Consider the following 12,184-nt stretch of genomic DNA (forward strand, 5'->3'; position numbering starts at 1 on the left):
GGGTATTAGCCTTTAGTGAATTTCTTCTGCATACGTTTCTTAATTAATTTGAAAACCTAGCTAAATTTTTAAGAAGAACTAAAATCCAATTAGGCTTTAAAATTAGTTAGAAAACCTTTGTCGCTCATATTTGATGGTAAATAACGTTATAAATGGCCAAAATGTTTATCCAAAACGTTTATCGACCGACACATATAGAATTTTCATAAATCCAGATTCACAACATTTACGCGCGAAAATATTAAGGACGTTTTGGTGCTGTAAGGTTAATACTTATTTGGGTTAACACATTTTGGTTTAAGAGAGGATAATATTTTGAAAATAAACCATCAGGTTTTGGGCCAGATTAACTATTCATTAAAGGGGCTTTTCGCGATATCCTAAAGTGATCCGTTCTATTAATCCCTGCAAAGGTAAATAATACTTAATGTAGAGATTTGCTGAGTCACATAGCATTAAGGGCGTCTTGATCCAATAATGTTAACACAAGTACCAATAACTAGTGGACTTAAACCTTTGGGGTTGCCTGGCGTATAAGTTTAACTACCTTAAGTCCATAATGACAGTGTATTCTTTAAGTGAAAAAATTGTTTTGCGAGTGTAAATACTACAGGGGAAAGCATAGATTTGGAAGACAAAAACAACAATATTATCCTTTCGTTTTGAAAAATAATTGATACTCATGATCACTTGAATTACACCAAATCTCAAAACCAAATTTACGTTTTTGTATAAGCTGTTTTTTAAATGTGGAGTATTTGTAGATAGTAACTTAAAGGAGATTGATGATAAAATACGCGAAAAAGTAGATTAGTCCATAATTAAAAAGGATAATAAAGCTAAACCCTAAACAAATTTGAAGAAATTAAAAAACTTACTAATAACTCGTACCAATAGGTCTTCGAGCAAACAAAAAGATGCGAATCTCGGATCAAATAGATGTTCGAGTAATAAACTACATAAAAACTAGTTAAAAACTTAGTTTTTATGTAGTTTATTACTCGAAGATCTATTTGATCCGAGATTCGCATCTTTTTGTTTGGTCGAAGACCTATTGGTACGAGTTATTAGTAAGTTTTTTAATTTCTTCAAAGTTTTTTAAGGTTTAGCTTTATTATCCCATTTAATTATGGACTAATGTTCTCTTTCGCGTATTTTATCATCCTTCGCACAGTCCATAGGTGGTTTCTTCTAACTTAACTAAAAGTAGATTGAGTCTATGAAAATAATTCATGTAAACATTAAGCTAGAAAACTTTGAAATTTAAAACTATTTCATCTCAATGAAGCTTAAATACTAATTAAACGCATATTTAAATTTTCTAAAATTCATTAGGTTCAATATCTTAGCTGTTTCATCACTATCAGTATCGCTTACGTTATCAAGTGTTTTCTCTTTTGGAAACTTTTCAGAACTGCATGTATAGCTCGTTCATTCCACAAACGAAAAGACAAACTGTTTTGCCCCCAGGGAGAAACGTCTGGATTCCTGGCAATCAATAGCTTCTAAAATATCAACCTAAAACGTTGCCATAACAACCAACATTAATTGATCTTTCTAAAAGTAAAGCTAAGCCTTTGATTTAGCCCAGTTTATTTAGTTGCGTTTTTCCGGCGGAGTACTAGTTTATTGATTCATGCCCTTTATCTTTTCAAGATAAACAACCTTTTTAATTAAAACCACTGTAAAGGCATAAACAATGAACGGTTTAATCGTGAACACGTGACGTACGCCTTCCACAGTAGGAAGAGATTTTGATAAGTGTTGGGAACACAGAGATAGAAAGAAGTAGAGGCCCTATTAAATACGCGGAGATTGAAAGTCAGTGCTGACCCCCACCCGTGGGCTATGCGTGATGGGTGAAAGCTTACGTGGCTCCACCAATGCGCGGCAAAATAAACTACAATAAGCAGTTAAGGCAATCAGCTGGGTCCGCAAGATGTAAACAAAGCAAGTGTAGCCAGATTATTGTTCGGGAGGAAGTCTATGTAAATATTTTTTTCTTTTTCAATATATTAATTACATTTTAAGATATATCTTAAATGTTATTAATTGAATAAATAATTAAAATTTTGATAAGTAGTCCTAAGGATTTGGCATTGTAGCGGCTCTTATTGCCCTTGAAAAAGGATGAGCTTGGTGAGTTTCTTTCGGACAGCTTCTTTCGTTAGTTGATTATTGATGTCTCTACTTATTTTTCTTAGTTTTATGTTAACATAAATTTTGATGATTTTTTCTATGTTCGTCATTATACTGATGTTCATTTAAAGTTAGAAAAATATCTGTTGCAACTAACTGATTCATCGCCAATGTTTCTTGAGGGACATTTCATCCAAAGATAACTTTATTAATATTGGATGCTCGGATTTGGTAACCTCATTGAAGCTGAACCAAATTTAGCTTCAATATTCAGAAATTTTTCTTCTAATAGATGATTTTACTTCTTCATTTGATGAAGTGCATGTTTTAAAGATGAAAGCTTAAAATCTCTGCGTTTCTTTGCCTGTTTCGCAAGCTGAAATTGTTTTTGTAGATAATTAACTTTAATTGCTCAGTCTCTAGGGAATTTTGAAGCTTACTATGATTTCTAATACACAAATTTTAATTTAACACTCTTCTTTAATATATTTTGTTTTATTTCTTACCTCATCAGTTGCCATTTCTTCAGGGACTGAAGTTTCTAAGAATAATAAATTTTACTGAAATGCCTGGAATATGTCTTTGAACTTCAGCTGTTAGATAGATACAGTTCTACTTACAATGTTATAATGGGTGTTTTTTTTTCAGTAATTTGGTTGTTAAACTGAGTCTTGATCTTTACATGAAATCCAATTTTATTAATTAAAATTTAGCAGACTACAAAATTGAAATAACATTAATCCCGACATATTAAACCCTATTGGGCAAGACCAAAAAAATATTAAGACAAGTAGTTACCTCCGTGTGATCATCATCTGTTATTTCCAATTCAAGACCATAGGAGTGCTCATCTTGTAAGGCAGATGTTGATGGAAGATGTAATATTTCTGGTACTTTACCAATCCGGTCAATCTGCATGGTCTCTGAGGTGTCCATCTCATCATGTTTTATATAAGTCGGCTACAAAAACCGTTTATCATTTATACACCGATATTACTATGAACACCTTATATTATATACTTTTGTAAAATCAGAAATTGCTTTTCCCATGAATAATGGACGAATTGAATTTTCTTATTGTTGAAGTGCTTGCCACACACATAATGGTTATTCCCAAGTTGGAAGTTTAATCGTTTAATGGCTATTATTAGTTTGTTAGAATTAGGAAATCTTAAGCGATAAAATGAAATGGTATAATATGATCAATTGTAAAATGCTTAATATTTTATTTAAAAAATACTCAGACTGACTTTTACTTTTACAGCTAGGAACGGTACAATTTTTTGCATTTTAAGGATTATGTTTTAATTAACAAATAATTGTTTTACTTAAACTACATTTGAAAATATTTATATGTATATACAGTTTAAAAAGAAAAAGGTTAAGATCTTGCGTTAAGCCTAAAATTTGTAGGTTTTGAAACTAGTCAAAGGAAAATTTCCCACCGTCCTATTAGTTTCTCTGCTAGATGGCGCCCCGTATCTTTGCACCTATCACACATACGGTGGGGGGGGGGGGGTTAGAATTTCCCAATTAAAAAACTAGGGATCCCCGACTCTCAATAGTGGCTCTATTTATTTCTATCTCTATGGTTGGGAATTTACTGGTGCGTGACGCTGGAGAAACAAAAGTTCGCGCTTGCGTAGTAGCCGTTATTTTGATAACGGCTACTACGCAAGCGCGAACTTTTGTTTCTCTCTAATTTTTGGTCTCGAGGTCATGGTTGAGGTGAGTTTCACCTTTTTGTAAGCCTTATCCTGTCAGTTTGAATCAGTCTTACAATAAAATATTGTAGTATTATTTGTGAATTATTATTAGTGAAAGGGGTGAAGGGCAAAGGACATGCCCGTTCGCGCACTTCGACCAGAGGTCCATTGTGGAACCCCGAACCAATCAGGTAAAGATTTCTGTTAAGGAGACAATGACCTGTTAGTAGGCAACGACCAACCTAATATTAGATTGGAAAGCGAGAGCAACTCGTTAGCTCTCTGCCTAGTGGGACCCGAGATAAACTCTTTACCCTGTCTTTGGCCATCCATCTCAAGCCAAAGCTTGAGTTGACGGTCAGTCATAGAATTAGAGCCTTGAGGGCTGCTTGACTATCCGAATTAATTTGGCTAAACTTGCCATGAAGCTTCTTTTTAAAGCAAAAATCAACACAGAAGCAGATAGCGGCAATTTCCGCCTGAAAAACACTAGCATAAACACCAAGGCTTTAAGGAGGCCGAGATTGCTAGTAAGACAATATATCCCCGAACCAGAGCCAGAGTGGGTCTTAGACCCATCGGTAAACCAGACCATTTCTCCTCTGGTCCCGAGGGTGCTGTGATTGGCCCACTCCGTACGGCTTGGAAAATAGGTATTGAAAGGCTTACTAAAATGTGATTTCGTAGCCATCATATCAGAACCCATTAGGAAGACAGGTAACTGACTTGAAATTTCCCGGTAGATCTTGGTGTGGCTATTACCCCAAATATTCGCCTTCCGCCAATTATTCTGGTTGAGCCTATAGGCTCCCAGGGCGGCAGCTTCCTCTATAAATAAATGAAGAGGAAGAAAGTTCAGGAAAATTTCTAGAGAAGAACCTGGGGCTGTTCTTATAGCTCCTTAAATGCTGACACAAGCCAGCCTTTGTAGGGTGCGCATATCGCTCTGAACAGTCTTAATTCGGACTCTTAGCCACCAGACCACTTCAGCATAAGAGAGCATGATGATCATGGTGTACAGCCAGAAGACCACTTTAGGGCTAAGCTCCCATGACCTGCTAACTGCACTTCTGGTACTCCAGAGTAACATCTTGGCCTTCTTAACTATCGAGTCAAGGTGAGGCTTCCACGTTAGTTTGTTGTCAAGAATAACACCAAGGTACTTCACTTCCGTGCTTTCTCTCAAAATAGTCCCCAATAAGGAGATATCATTAAAAGAATTTTGCAGCATTTTACGAGTAAAAGGAACAAGTACCGTTTTACTAGGATTAACCGTAAGACAAACTTCCCTGCACCAGTTTTCCACTGATGCGAGAGCCCTTCTTATTAAATCGCTAATAGTGTTGGGCAACTTCCCCGTAAAGATGATGGCGATATTATCAGCATAGCCGAACAGCGGCGGCCATCCCTGTTTAGCCTTACCAAAAGTTCATCCACAACCAGGCACCACAGCAGAGGTGATAAAACACCACCTTGCAGGCAACCACGGCTGGTGGTGATCATAAGCGATTCACCAAGCAGGGAGGATACCACCACACGATTCGTCAGCATAGCTTTGATACCAAGACACAGAGTATCATTAATGCCAAAGCGCTTTGCAGCCTTCCTGATATCTGCGCTGGACACCTTATCAAAATAGCCCTCTAGATCAAGAAAAACTGCCAAAGCTATTTCCTTAAAGATAATAGCCCTTTCAATGCCATTAGTTATGCCATGAAGGGCAGTCTCAGTAGATTTGCCTTTTTGGTAGACATACTGAGCCGTCGAGAGAGGTATATGAGAAATAACCTCTCCCCTAATATAGTTGTCTACCAATTTCTCCAAAATCTTTGGGAAAAAGGAAGTCAAACTGATTGGCCTAAAGGCCTTAGCCTCGAGATAGTTAGATTTCCCTGGCTTCGGAATAAAGATCACCCTAGAAAGTTTCCAGGTTCTCGGAATATATCCAATGGCAATACGAGCCCTATAAATTCTACTCAACCTTCGGCAGATAATATCAGTTCCCTCCTGAGTCCTGCAACAGAATGGGAATTATCCCATCCGGCCCCGGAGACTTATAGGGCTTAAAAGACTTTATTGCCTAAATAAGTCTGGAGTGCGTGACAGTTGTTTTCGCCACCGCCCAATCTTCCCTTTAGGTACGTGCAATCCTAATGGGAAGGGGGTCAGAATCAGTACTGTTCGTAATTCTTGAGTCAGGAAAGTGTGCATTTAAAATATGATTTAGAGTCTCCTTACCCAACGAAGAATGACTGCCATCTTTCAACTTAATAGTGTCAAGATGTTTAGTCTTATCGTTGGCCATAATTTTCATTAACTTTGCCGTACTGGGAATATCAGAGATATTATCACAAAAATTCCTCCACGAGTCCCTCTTGGCCTCGCAGATGGCCTTATGGTAGGTAGTGAGGGTGTGCTTGTAGGCCACCCAATCACCCGACCTCTTAGCTTTGTTAAAAAGCGTCTTAGATTTTTTGCGAAGCCTGTAAAATCTCATGGTTCCACCAAGGAACTAGCCTTGGCTGGTTGGTAGACTTCACCGGACAGTTGCGGTGGTGGGAGTCGATAATGGCATGTTGCATGCGATCAACAGCCAAATCAAAATCCAGCACCGATGATAGCCTAGGTTTATCATCCTTGAGATGAAAATTTAAATCATCCCTAAAACCCAGCCAATTGGTTCGCCTGGGATTGCGAAGTTCGGTATAAACCTGAACCACTTTCATCCTGACTTCATAGCAAATTTGTCTGTGATCCGACAGTGATGGTTCACTGAACACATGCCAGACATTAATTAGAGTTGCGACATTTTCTGTGCACAGCGTGAGATCAAAGACCTCACTTCTGTTACGAGTAACAAAATTTGGTTCATTGTTCTTATTAAGAATGAAGTACTAACCACGTATTCCATTAGCTTATCACCACGATCGTTGCAGTTGCTGCGGCCCCAGATAACATGATGAGCGTTCGCATCACAACCTATAATGGGTTTGTTTCCCGACCACTCACAGTGGTTGACCAGATTGGTCACCTCCTGTGATGGTGGGTGCAGAGCATCACCGTAAGGAAAGTAAGCAGATTCCAGCGTGAGTTCATCGTTCCCATCAGCGGTAGGGGAAATTATTTTAACCACAGCAGTGTCCCTAGAGTGATAGATTGAGAGCGGAAAGGCATGAATGTCCTTGCGTACCAATACACAAGCTCTAGGTGAAACGGAATTATAGTCATAATAGACATTACCTGCACTATTAAGACCAAGGATTTTACCCTTGGCAATCCAGGGCTCCTGAATAAGAGCAACATCAATTTGCTTCTTAGCAAGCCTTCGACTAAGTACAGCGGATGCTGCCTTGCAGTGATGAAGATTTATCTGCACCGCCTTTATGGAGGTTCACCGGTGTCACCCCCCCCCCCCCCCAGTGGTGGGTGTGGAGACCACACCACTCCTGCTGGTTAGGTTAGTTCCACCAGTCTCCCCCACTTTTGCTCCACCTGGTTGAGCCACCATGCCTTGGACCTCTTCACCGTCCGAAACACTGAGGAGTTTGACGTCCTCTGTCAGCGTATCCTCTTCCGAGTAGTCGCTTAACAGAGGCTCTAGGTCCTCTAGTCCTGAAAAGATCGAGTCGGTAGAATCAGATTCATTAACAGGTGTATTATTAACCACACCCTCTACAGCACTTACGACCCCTATCCAAAGCTGTCTGAGCAGCAAATCCTGCCGCTTTGAGAGCGTCGACCGACTCACAATACATTAGAAAAATCAAACGGATGGCGCCGGTTCCTCAGATTTGCCCAGCACCTTCCAACAGCTGGTGACCAGCGCACCGTTGAAGGTTTGCAGACGCCTGACAAAAACTTAAGGTTCCTTCGTCCAGACGTCCCTAGTTCGGAGAGTGACCTTAAAAGGTTTCGGCAGGTTACTGGCCTTTGTTACCAAAAGCCTTGTTCCCTGGAGAACCTATTCGTTGCGGTAAAACTCCTGACTTAACCAATTACCTGTGAAGTCATCCTTTCACAGGTAAACTATTGCACCCCCTTTCAGCTGGAAATTTACACAGAAAAAAAGGTGTTTAGATACTTAACACTTTCTTAAACACAAAAATGCAACAGAATATTTATCATGTTTAAAAACGATCATGTTTAGGCGATAGTGGTGTTGAGTTTTGCAACATCATGCGTTTAGAAATTAAACATGTTATTTGCTTCTCATATTTATCATTAAAACGTGTTTAGATAGAATACGTTTAGAGATTAAACATATTAAATGCTTTTGGCGCTTACAATGAAAACACGTCTAAAGATTCTTAAGATTAGTTTCTGAACATGTTCAAAGGTTCGGGTGTTGTGGTTTAAAACTTGTGTTAATTTGGCGTACACGTCACATTAAAAACGTGTTTTAAACCACAGCAAATGAAAATTTGAATATGTAGTTTTAAGACATTTGCCTAAACTAGATTTAATAAAAGAACAGTAACAATATAATATTTCCATGTCTATGTTTTATTAAGTAAAATTACAATTATTTTATATCATAATTTTCCAAAAATTTAAAATATTTTGCGTTTTTTTCAAATTTTGCGTTATCCTTTAAAAGGAATTCTTGCAAAAACCCAAGAACCTGTATAAGTGTCGGTGGATAGCTAAAATCAAAAACGTAGTACACCTGCAACACACATAAAAGGCACTTTAAGATGTTATTTGTTTCACAATCGATTGAGATCGTATCTGCAACAATGAATCCATTGCTTAGTTCTTCGAAATTGTTTTTAATAAAAACAATTTGTGGCGAAAGTATTTGAGATTCGATTGGAGGAGTCTAGATTAAATAAATGAAACCCTCTATATTAAAACACATTACTCCATAAAATTATTTTGTCACATTGTAACCCAAATTAAATACAATCAACACCAAAATTTCACCAACGTAGGATGTAACATTTTAATAAGAGCCAAAAACACCTTTATGGAAAATAATTATTATTATTCCCGTTTACTTTTCGCGCCGTTTGGTGGTGGAGTTAGTAACCTGTGAAAATCTTAAGCAAATCAGAGGGACCGAAAGGTTTACAAAAATAGAAAAACGCACGGTCATTCCATAAATTTCGTGCCGATTATTTATATTCTGCACCGAAATAAAAAAATCTCGTCACTTTCTCGTGCCGAGATTTAAATTTTTAGGCGCCTCTGATTGTCCATAGATTTTGAAAGGTTCCAATTTCCACCACCAGATGGCGCGAAAAAGAACGTTAATAAGGCCATTTAAGCAATTATATATATCCGTTAAATATTTTAAAACATGTTTTAAAAATATCATCCTTTTTTACTTATTAAGTTCACTTACTGGTTTTATGTAAACAATTGATATAACGGCAGTTTTTGATTTCTTTGCAATATTTTTACTTTTGCTACGAGCTCTCACTTGCGTTGACAAGCTGCTTTCCAGTAAATTTATGAAATTTAAAGTTTCATCATCCTCCTTTAAAGAATTCTAGGAAATTATATTAATAGATTATTTTTCTGATAAATATTATAGCAAAAACAATTATCCTTACTGGATCTTTGTCCGGGAAAAGAATTTGGCTTATTTTAATGTAATTTTGAATGAAGGTTTCTGCAATATTTTTCGTTCCTTTCATTTGTTCATATTCAGCTGATATCTAATTAAAATACCATATTTAAAACGTTAGTTTTTTAAAATATAGTTCTATTTATATAATTATCTTACATAAACTATTTCTTGAAGAGGTGGATATACTTGAATTATTTCATTCATAGTCGATCCTTCAGTTATAAGTTTTCTTCTGTGGGTAACTTAAAAAAAGATGAACAAGGATTTCTTGTTTTCAATATTTTACAATTTAAAACAAAAGAATATACCCCAGACCCACTAAATTATTTAAAAACCTTGTAAAACTAGCATTAAAAATCTGGAAAGTTTTTGCGTCTCTTTTAAACCTAACATCGAAACGCACGCGCTGTGAGAACGGCGCCACTGGTGGCGCCATCGCTCTTACGGTAGTAGTGGACATTTTTGGGAAAAAAAAGTTAGTACGCTTTTTTGAAAGAGAGACGCCTCTCATAATCTTTACACTCTCTGTTACTAGGTTCCACTGTATAAACGGCCTGGCGGGAAGAGCGTGGAGTTTTAAAAAAGAGTGACGTCATTTTTACCGCTTTTACTAACCCCAAGGCCAAATCGCTCAACGGCAAAATGGGCTTTGGCGCCTTCACGGTAGCGATATTTGACCCTAGCTGTTTAATTTTTGGAAGGAGCTACTGCGCAGTCGCGCGTTTTCTTCCCGGCGTGAAAGCGCCATTACTTCCTATCCTTCTAAAAATATAGAATCCTTGGTAATACCCTTCGTTTGGATAGAACCACAAACATAAACCCCGATCGGGTATGATAAACAAACCACTTAAAAAACTTTAAGATTAAGAAATCGGGTTACATATTACTACGCAATTAATGTAAGCCTTCCAGTTGGAAGTTAAGGTTATTTGTAAACGAAGAGACCCATACACCCTCTGTAAAAGCCCACAGGACCAATTAAGTTTAAGAATTTAGTTAAAAAGGATATGATATTAGAAAATGTATAACATTAAAAGGCTCAACGAATAATTTTAAACTAACAGTGAAATTGAAACTATTGTTTCCATAAGTAACAGTCATAAGAATAATTTTTGCTAATTTTAAAAATTATTGCTACTACAGTATGTTACATAATTTGATAATAAAGACGTGATCGCCACGTTTTTCTAGAATTATATCTCAAAACATTAAATTTGAGTAAACATTATTAAAATTTTGAAGTGTTACGAAAAGATTTTTTTATGTATGGAAAACCATTTGTTTATTTCGGTAAAATGACTATAGTCAGTTGCAGGCTAAGAAAGACAAAATATATAGTACAGTCGGCTCAAGGATACCTCAGACCATTTCCGGCCAGTCGACCGCGCGTAATTTAAATTTGACCACTTTACGGTTAATTGCAAATTTCGTGAGTTTCATCGTTTTTTCGCGCCATCTAGGAACCGAAATTGGAATCTATTTTTTAAATTCATGTTGTCATGAGTTTAATTACTGAATGCATCTAAAGAAGTTTCGATAATTGAAGCTCTAAATATTTTAAATAGCCCAAGAGGTTACTAGAAAAAGCGTGATAATGGTTTATTGTTAACAAGTAAAGAGAAAAATATAATTTTAAACGTCTATAGCTCATTAAGACAACGTTACCCCCAAGAAAGCGTGGTAACTATTTTAAAAGAAACCGCCGATTTAACTGGTAATAGGTAGAAATAAATTTACAAAATTAAATAATTATACATTCTATTTTAAATTTAAGAATAATAGGAATGCGTTATCTTTTAAATTTCCTCGCCACCACAATTACGAAATTAAAAATAAAGATTCCAATTTCGGTCTCTAGATGGCGCTAAAAGACGACAAAAAGAGCAAAATTTGAATTTGACCGTAAAATGGCCAAATTCAAATTTCGCGCGGTGGAATGACCGGAAACGATCTGAGGCATCCTTGCGCCGATTGTACTATATATTTTGTCTTTCTTAGCCTGCAACTCACTATATAAATGTATTAATTTTACAGCCAAATGACTTACAGATTTAGTTGCTGTCAATAGTCCACAATTGGAGCTTTATTTCAGATGTATACAGGGTGTTACGCGTAAGAGAACAGAAACTTTTTTATTATATTCAATGGGTCCCTAAGTGTTTAAAATGTCCAATGAACCATGGTCCTAAAAAGCCCCGTTTCAGAGTAAAAATCTTTCCTAGATCAGCCTAAAAAACATTCAAATCAACGCAAATGTGAAAATTTTATTCTTCTTTCCCCCCAATTGTTTTCATACAATTTCAGTTGTTTTTAGCGATAAAGTGATAAACAGATTGTCGAGTATTAAAATATCCTTAAGAGATCGTTCTGAAGTATGCAACGCCAGATTTTAAACTTACTATATTCAAGCTGGAAAGATTGACTAATTATTAAATCATTCTAGTTAATGATAACATCAGCTTATCCCCTCGGCTTATCCTTTGTAGTGAGTGAAAAGCATAACCCAAGAACACACTATAAACTTGTTAAAAATGATTGCCGAACGTTTCAAATATTTCTGGTGCATTAAGAATAGTCTCACATTAATTAATTATGTGCTGCCGTAAGTCGTCGACATCATGGACTTCGGTTTTGTAACTTATCACTTTGAGATGTCCCCAAAGATAACAAACGCATGGGTTAAAATCGGGAGATCGTGTCGGCCATGGAATGGCTCCTCCTCGTCCTATCCAACTACAAAGGCAATGCGAGTTGCGAAATTTAAACA

Source organism: Leiobunum rupestre, chromosome 3, assembly GCF_980474605.1.
Source record: "Leiobunum rupestre chromosome 3, qqLeiRupe1.1.hap1, whole genome shotgun sequence".
Classification (NCBI taxonomy): domain Eukaryota; kingdom Metazoa; phylum Arthropoda; class Arachnida; order Opiliones; family Sclerosomatidae; genus Leiobunum; species Leiobunum rupestre.